At 41.7% G+C, this 9559-nt stretch overlaps 1 protein-coding gene across 1 annotated transcript in view; it reads right to left on the bottom strand.

Annotated features, from left to right (window-relative positions):
• The window catches only part of LOC109922617 (disheveled-associated activator of morphogenesis 2-like), a 315937-nt gene extending 313692 nt beyond the window's left edge, over nucleotides 1-2245 (bottom strand). Inside the window, exon 1 of the mRNA XM_048596662.1 lies at nucleotides 1975-2245. The gene's annotated coding sequence lies outside the window, so the exon portion shown is untranslated. The remainder of the gene's footprint in view (nucleotides 1-1974) is intronic.
• Nucleotides 2246-9559: the final 7314 nt, after the last annotated feature.

Below are 9559 nucleotides of genomic sequence, written 5' to 3'. Positions count from 1 at the left end.
CAGTCCCCCAACACTGGCACTGGGACCCCCGGCACAGTGCCCCAACAGTGTCACTGGGACCCCCGGGCACAGTCCCCCAACACTGGCACTGTGACCCCCGGCACAGTCCCCCAACAGTGTCACTGGGACCCCCCGGCACAGTCCCCCAACACTGGCATTGTGACCCCCCCGGCACAGACCCCAACACTGGCACTGGGACCCCCGGCACTGGGCTCCTCCTTCTGCAATTTGAATCATTCTCTTAAAGTGACCCCACCTGAACTAAGCTCCGCCCGCCCGCCGGTAAACTAGCTTTACTGTATCCAACAGGCAGCAGACAATGAACTCCACTAAAACCTGGTGTCTTTTCAGGGAGAGAGCATTTTCCTGCTGGACTGTCTATCATGGATAACATGGATGAACTTGGCGGGGGGGGGGGGGGGGCGGTGGTGAGGTATTGGTACTTCCTGGGCGACGGAAGGAGGGTCCTTTAACCACAAGGGTCCTGACCTGAGGAGTGTGAATGAGGTCAGAGGAAGACTGGACCTTGGCAGTAGGGTGGGGGACAGAGGTGCTGGAATGGTCAGTAAAATGTTGCGAGCGCTGGGGCTCTCCGCCTACAGGAGTAAAGGACAGGCGAAAAAGTTCATCACGATCACCATTTTTAAAGATGTGTGCACCGTGAAATTAAGGTCGGGGAGCGAGGTAGGGGCAACAAGAGTTTTGGAGAACCTTCTCGTCTTCCAGCAGTAATTTATATCCATAAAACATCGCGGCTTGCTTCACAGAAGTGATATCAAATCACATCTATCACAAAACCATACAAGGAAGGGTTTTTTTTCTGTGTTTGGCTCGGCTGACCCAAGATTTGTCAGAGAGGTAAATCTTAAGGCCACCTTTAAAGGAAGAAAAGCCCCGCCTTTCCGAATATTTACAGTGTGTACAGTCCAGGACTGCTCAAACCAAGAACAGTCACAGTCCTTCATAAAAGCATGCAGTTCCTACTATCGCTGAAATCAAGGCTGTTTTTTTTAATAAACACACACACAAGCTGTAGGTAAATGTTGCAAATGGAGTCAAATATGTGTCAAACGCACAACTTAATCTGTCAATAGAAGCTACAATTTAAAGCAAATGCGTAATTCGATTTGTATCCACTCAGGAGCCGTTCCAATTGCTCTGTTAGAAAGAACCGCGTTGGTTACAATTGGGAAGAAAGTAGCGAGTGATCTGCAGTCGGGGCCAGAGATACCTAAGAACTGATTTCAACCTCCAGATTCAAGTATCATACTCTCGTTCTCCAAAGCGATCATCTCCCTACAGAGAGTGTGGGTCTCCAGACAGCAGAAATGCCAAGTTGTCTCTTCACACGTACCAGAACACACATACACGGCACAGTTTAAATATCGAACATGAACTGAAAGCCCTGCATAAACCATAACAGCTCTTGCGAACCTCTCTCGCACGCCCATTGCCACTTATTGCAATGCCTGCCCATCTTGCAACATAGCTGGAAGATGAAAAGATTAACGAATGTCCCGCGTGAGAGAGAGAGAGAGAATATTCGCAAAATCATGGGAAGCTAGCGGAAAAAAAAAACCAAAATCACTGCAGTTCGAAAGTGTTCTCTTTCTCCGTAACATGTCTCTCCCTGAATCTCAGGCAAACGTTACAGTTTAATTGCAAACCTCTGCATCACCGGCTCTGGACTACATTAAATGATGTCACAGCGCACATACATGTTTTACTGAATACACGACTCCGCAACTTTACTTTTTTCTATATGTGACTCATTCAAAAAAAAGATTCTTACAGAGGGAGTAGACTCTCGCAAACTCTCCCCTCCGGTCTGTTTGGCAGCAAGACGCGAAAAACAAATAGCATCGTCACAAACTTTACATCAAAACGAGTGAGGCAGCCTCGCTGATGTTTCTCTAGTTTAAAAAAAGAATTGTAGCAATCAATTGTAGCATTTCATATATTATAAGTACTTACACTCAAAGCATTTCTATTGGATTTCTTTCCTGTTTTTTCCCCCTCCTGTCTGCTGGACAAGTCACCCAGATTTCCAAAAGAACAGAAGGGGAGTGGGGGTGGGGGGGGGAAGAGTTTTGTTTTAAAAAATTAAATAGATCCTTGGAAGTCTGTTAGAAGTAGTGAGAGGAAGGACACGTTTTGATTGCAAAGTTTCCACTTCTCAGATTGAGCCGGTGCTGCCAGTTTGCTTCCCACTAGCGTTCTACCAGCTCTCTCTCTCTGACATTGGTTTGTTTTCACTTTTTTTTGAGTCGCCTTCAGACAGACTTTAACGTCACTCTTCCATCACAACCAAACACAAAACAAAATACTAAAAGGAGTGCAGCACTGGCACTGGCCAATCGTCTGAGAGGTTCCTGTTTCTAAGAGACGCAGCGAGGCATTTGGGGAGTAGTAGTTTTTCTTCTGCTTTTGTTGAAGACGTCTTGTTTATTCTTTTAAGAAGGATGTTCAGAGAGTTTCATTGACTGATTTAAAATGTGGGCTTCAATGAATCTGTGTGAGTTCAATAAAATAATTTCATTTTGTGAATCATCCGAGGGCGGAATACATCAGCCAATATGGTTAGATGGCGATCCAGTTGGGGTCCATTGTCATTTTGATTTAAGTAGGCAAAAAGCCAAGTGAATGAAATCATCCTTAAGTGTATGATCTGAGCAATTTGCCTGGTAAAAACATACTTACTTTAATCATTCTGTTCACCTGTTGGCAAATATTGCACAATGTTAAGCATCATTCAAAATTCCCTTCATACTGAAGCAGACAATGTCCAGATGCAGCAATTCTGCACAATATCCAGGCTTAAGCTGACAAATAGTAAGTAGCATTCTTGCCCACAAAAGCCAGGAAATGACCATCTCCAATGAGAAGCAATTTACACCACCTACTTTTGATACCCAATGGCATTACCATCACTGAATCCCCCATGATCAACATCCTGGGGGTTACTATTGACCAGAAACTCCAATGGATTGGCTATCTTAATACAGCAGCTTATCTTTCATCAGAGACTGTGTCCCCAGGTTTAGACCTCACAACCACAGGGAATATCCTGTCTGCAGATACTCTGTCACTTAAAGAATTTTCTAAGTTTTTATGAGTTCATCTTCAATTCTTATAAACTCCCACTAATACAGATCCAATCTCCTCTGTCTCTCCTCAAAGGACAGTCCAACCAACCAGGAGTCAGTCCGGTGGACATCTGTTGTGCACCCTCTATGACAAATTTATCCTTCCTTAAGCATGGGGAGCAGAAACACACACACTACTCCAGATGTGGTCTCACGGGAGTTATATACAATTTCAGCAAGACATTGTTGTTCCTACACCCACACCCTCTTGTGATAAAAATTAACATATCATTTGTCTTCTGAATTGCTTGCTTAATCTTCATGCTAGTTTTCAGTGACTTAGGAACAAGGAATATATGCCCCTTTGTACATCAAAACTTTTTAATCTCCCACCATTTAACAAATATTCTGTATCTTTATGCTTCTGACCAAAGTGGATAACTTTATACTTATCCATTTATATTCCATCTGCCACACTTGTGCCCTCTCATTCAGGATGTAAAGTGTGACATATTTTAAAAATATTATTTGTCGTAAATATGGAATTCTGAATTAGTAACTAATAGGTTTTCTATGTGTCTGATGTTAATAATTAATTTATAACTATTTCTATATCCATTGAGTCACAGAGTCATAGAGTCTACAGCGTGCCATCCAGTTTTTACAATTTAAACTCGTCCAATTTTCCCACGTTTAGTCCGTATCCCTCCATACCTATCCCATCCATGCACCTGTCTAAACATTACTTAAATGATGAAATTGTACTCTCTTCCAACACTACCTCTGGCAGCTCGTTCCAGAAACTCACCACCTTCTGTGAGAAAAATATTGCCCCTCTCGACCCTTTTGTATTGCTGCCCTCTCACCTTAAACCTATGTCCTATAGTTTTAGACTCCTATTCCATGGGGAAAAGCTGTCCACTATCGACCTTATCATGATTTTGTAGGCCTTCTAAGGTCACCCCTCAGTCTCCTACAGCCTATGTGGCCTCTCCTTATAAGAAAAACCTTCCAGTCCAGGTAGTATCCTAGTAAATCTTTTCTGCACTCCTCGTTTAATAATATCCTTTCGCTAGTAGGGCAACCAGAATTGTACACAGTACTCCAAATGTGGCCTCACCAATATCTTTTACAACTGCAACCAGATGTCCCATCTCCTATACTCAATGCTCTGACCAATGAAAGCAAGCATGCCAAAAGTCTTCTTCATCACCCTGTCTACTTATGACTCCATTTTCAAGGAACTGTGAACCTGTACCCTTAGATCTCTTTGTTATATAACTCTCCCTAGGGTCCTACCATTGACTGTTTAAGACCTACCCTGGTTTGCATTATCAAAATGCTTTACCTTGCATTTATTGAAATTAAACTCCATCTGCCATTCCTCAGCCCACTGGCTCAGTTGATCAAGATCTTGCTGCATTCCCAGATAACCTTCTTCACTGTCCACTATACCACCAGTCTTGGTGTCATCCACAAACTTACTGACCACACCTTATAAATTCTAATCCAAATCATATTTATAAACGATGAATAACAGAGGTCCCAGCACCAAACTGATCACAGGCCTCCAGTCTGTAAACCAACCTTCTACCCACGACCCTCTGTCTTCTACTATCAAGCCAATTTTGTATCCAATTGGCTAGTTCTCCCTGGATCCTGTGAGATTTAACCTTATTCACCAACCTACCATGTAGTACCTTGTCAAAAGCCTTGCTAAAGTCCATGTAAACAATGTCTACCACTCTGCCCTCATCTACTTTCATGGTCACCTCTCCAAAACACGTTCGTGAGACATGATTTCCCATGCACAAAGCCATGCTGACTATCTCAAATGAGTCCTTGCCTTTCCAAATGCCTGTAAATCTTGTCTCTCAGAATCCCCCTAACAACTTATCCACCACAGACATTAGGCTCACTGGTCTATAGTTCCCAAGCATTTCCCTACAGCCTTTTTAAAATAATGGCACAATTTTAGGCATCGTCCGCCTAATCTTCAGGCAATTCACCTGTGGCTCCATGGTGATTTTTTTAAAAACAGGCCTGTCTTTAGAGTGAATGGATTTTGTGCACCACTAATGGACATTTATTTATTTTAGATTGTTTTGACATCCAGAAAGATAAGTAATGGAGCCTCATTTTGTTTAACAGAGTTTGAAATCTTTTTTTTAAAACTTCAGGGAAACACCGAAAGCTTAGAGAGAGAGATTTTTAGTTTCAATTTTTTTCCATTCTGTGAAATAGGATGGTTGTTTCAATGCTCCTGAGAAGGAAAGGATTGATAATGAATGAGGTTACCTGAGAAGAGTTACTGGTAGTCCTAGACCAGAAGTGTTGGGATAAAACCCCAAGAGGTTTCTGAAAGTTGAATACAGTGAAACTCAGGTGTGTGACAACTCCAGGAAGAAGTTCTCTGCAGTTCCAGTCTAAAGGTTGAATTCACAAGTGACTTAAGTGGACACTTGTGCAAGTATTGTACAAGTGGTATTTTGGGTACTGTATGGATGTATAATGGATATTATACAAAAAACTGTGCTGTTACTAATTTTAATTTCTCTCTGGGTTAAGTGATGAGGTGAGATTATACAAATCAGGCCAGTTTTCTCTAGAATTTAAAGGTTAAACGGTGATCTAATCAAAGTTGTCGAGATATCAACAGGAAAAGACCAGTAAGATAAAGATAAACTATTTCCATGAGCTGGAGATTCTCCAACTAAGGGGTATAGCCTGAGAATTAGGGCCACACAGTTCAAGAGAGATATTAGGAAGCACACAAAAAGGCTGGTAGGTGTTTGGAAATGTATGCAGGATCAGTTAATTTTGAGATGGATAAATTTTTGCTATGCAAAGGTATTAAGGGATATGGGTCAAACGTAGATATATAGAGCTAGGCTACACATCAGCCATGATCAGATTGAATGGTGGAACAGACTCAAGGGCTGAATGGCCTACTCCTGTTCCTGTGTTCCTGTTTGCTATCTATAAATTACAGCTGGTGATCTCACCAGGGAGATACATAGAACATAGAACAGTACAGCACAGTACAGGTCCTTTGGCCCACGATCTTGTGCCGACCTGTTATCCTACTAAGATCAAACTACCCTGCATACCAGACCCTACATTTTACTACCGTCCATGTGTCTATCCAAGAGTCGCTTAAAAGTCTCTAAAGTATCTGACTCCACTACCACTACAGGCAGCACATTCCACAGCCCACCACTCTCTGTGTAAAGAACCTACCTCTGACATCTCCCCTATACCTTCCTCCAATCACCTTAAAATTATGCCCTCGCATAATAGTCATTTCCGCCCTGGGAAAGAGTCTCTGGCTATCCACTCTATCTATGCCTCTCATCATCTTGTACACCTCAATCAAGTCATAAGGCATTCATTTACCATTTTCTTTCTGTTGCTTGAAGGAAATGGTAACGTATTTATTTTATCTTTAATACTTAACACCTCTAGCAGAATGACAGAAAGAGAAATGTCAGACAACCTCATTAGCAAGTTGTTCATTATTAGCCACCAACAGTAATATTCAGATTATTATGCTTGATCAATTTGAAATCTTGCCAGTTAACTAGCCAGTATTATGCAGCATTTTATTTCAAATGGAAGCAGGCAACGAAATGCTCTGTCAGTCAAAATGAACACAGACTGGGATTTACGAATCAAAACTTTTAGATGAACAGGGCCATATTTAGGAAAGAAATAGTAAACCCAAAGACACAGAAAACAAAAGCCTAGTTCTCGAACATGATACAGTTGCTAGTGGCAAAGAATGTAGTACACTGTGCAGAGTAAAGGTAATAAGTCACTGCATATTGTACATTTGCTGCATTATCTTTCAAGGTCGATATGAAAGGGATGAAACAATCTCACAATGTTCCTGCAGTTCATGACATCACCTCAGCAAGTCACTACGATGTAACATTCTCCAAACTAAATGCAATCATCTATGTAACACACTCCACCAGGTTACCTTATTTGTAATATTGCTCCTGCCTGTGCTTTATCATATGTGTAACGCACTCCAGCAACGCTATTCTTTGCAGTGTTCCCCAGGCCCTCTTTTATAACAACAACTTGTATTCATTAAGTAACAGCTTTGATATCCCAAAACATCCTGAGGCACTTCATGTAACAAAAATTGACACTAAGCCAAAGAAGGAGTCAACCATGGCTCAGTCGTAACATTCCTGTCTCAGACTCAATAGGTTGTCATGTCTGACTGCAGAAACGTCTCACAGCCCAGAGCAGTACTGAACGAGGGCTACACTGTCTAGGTGCAAGCTTTCAATAGAGATGATAAACTGAAGTCCTCATTGGTCGCAGCCTCTCACATTGCTGGAAAGGATTCCATAGCACTATTTTTAAGAACAGCCCTTGTTGGTCTAATAGTTATCCCTCAAAAAACATCTCTGAAATAACAGGAATCTGACCATTGTCAAATAAAAATGGAAAGAACAGCGGATGCTGTAAATCAGGACCAAAAACAAAGTTGCTGGAAAAGCTCAGCAGGTCTGGCAGCATCTGTGAAGGAAAAAAGAACAGAGTAAACATTTCGGGTCTGGTGAACCTTCCTCAGAACTGATGGTGGCTGGGAAAACGTCAGTTTATGTGCAGAAAATAGGGAGGGGGGTGGGGTAGGGAGTAAACAATAGGATAGAGCCTAAAAAAAAGAAGAACAGTTGGACTGACAAAGGAGTTCAGGTGACAGTTGCTGGAGGTGGTAGAAATGGCGGCTAATGATCTTCTGGATGTGGACGCTGGTGGGATGGTAGGTAAGGACAAGGGGAACTCTAGCGCTGTTGCGGGAGGGAAGAGAAGGGGTGCGGGCGGAAGTGCGGGATCGTTGTCACATTGTTGTTTGCAGATGTTTGCCGTCTGCAAACTGGCTGCTGTGCTTCCCACATTACAAATGTGTTTGCACTTCAGAGAGTATTTCATTGTCAAGATAGTGCTGAGAAGTCCTGAAATTACTAAATGTACCATATCATCAAAAAAGCTACCATATTATGAAAAGTTTTCTTTTTTTTAAGAATGGCAACCAAAATGATGAGGCAAAGAGTTGGGCTGTATTATGTAAAACATTCAATCTGTGAATTAGTGACAGCATACAATGGATGACTCAATATATCTGCGTTGGATATTGTTGATGTCGTATGATCGCATAATGTTAGAGGTATACAGTAATATATATGTCATGGAACACAACAAATACGAAAAAGAGAAAATAACCCAAAAAAAAAGCAGCATGCACATTAGTGTAACAGGGTGTGGCAGCATGAAGTGGAAAAATGTACATTTGAATCCATCTCCCTTCAAATTCATGTGGTGGAAGGGGTGTTGATCAAATTGGTTTCTTTGCATTAGATATTGTTAAGCTTCTTGAGTGCTGTTTGAACCGCACCCATCCAGGCAAGTGGAAGTACAAACTCGCAAGCTAGGAGCAGGTATTAAGCATTTGGTCTCTGAGTAATCCATAGTATTCTTGACTTATGGCTTATAGATTGTGGTTAGGCTTTGAGGAGTCAGAAGGCAAGTTACTCACCACAGAATTCCAAACCCATGACCTTTTCTTTAGCCACAGTATTTATGCTGCTGGTCTACCTAAATCTTTGACCAATGGAAATTGCCAGGATGTTCATGGTGGGAGATCCTGTGACAGCAATGCTACTGAACATCATAAGGAGATGTTAGAGTCTCTCTTATTTGAGATGGTCATCTCTTGACACTTCTGTGGCATGGGAGTTACTGTACTTGGCACCTTTCATCCCAGTCATAAATACCATTGGGTCTTGCTGAAAAAGAGCACAGAAATCCTCAAAACTCGATACTGAGCATTGTGTAATGATCTGTGAACATTCCCACTTCTGCTCTTATGATGGATGGAAGATCTTTGATGAAGCAGCTAAAGGTATTTGAATCTAGTTGGGTCTAGTATGGCACGCTGAGCCAGAAGGCGTGGGTTCACATCCCACCTACTCCAGAGGTTTGTCACAGTATCTCTGAATAGGTTGATTAGGAAAATACCTACCCTGAGGAACTCCTGCAGTAATGTCCTGAGAGTGAGATGATTGGCTTTCAAGTCACAACCATCTTACTTTGTGCTTGGTATGATTCCATTTACTTAAATTTTAAAAGAGCTCCTTGATGCCATGCTTGCTCATATTGTATCTTGATGTCAAGTGTAGACACTCTCACCTGACCACTGAAGCACTCTGATGTTTCTCTCCATTTTAGGTAATAAGTTGTCTCTCTATTTCTCCAGTCAAAATGAGTAACATCACACTTATCCACGTTAAATTTAAATCTTCCAGTTTTTGTCCCATTCACCTGAATTATCCATATTCATTTGTAAATTTCTTATTTCTTCATTGTAACTTACTTTCCCACCTATTTTAGTGTCATCTACAAATTTGGCGATTGTACTTTCTATCTCCCCTTCCAAGTCATTAATATAGATTGTA

Source organism: Rhincodon typus, chromosome 5, assembly GCF_021869965.1.
Source record: "Rhincodon typus isolate 14 chromosome 5, sRhiTyp1.1, whole genome shotgun sequence".
NCBI lineage: Eukaryota > Metazoa > Chordata > Chondrichthyes > Orectolobiformes > Rhincodontidae > Rhincodon > Rhincodon typus.
This window is presented reverse-complemented; position numbering and strand designations above follow the sequence as displayed.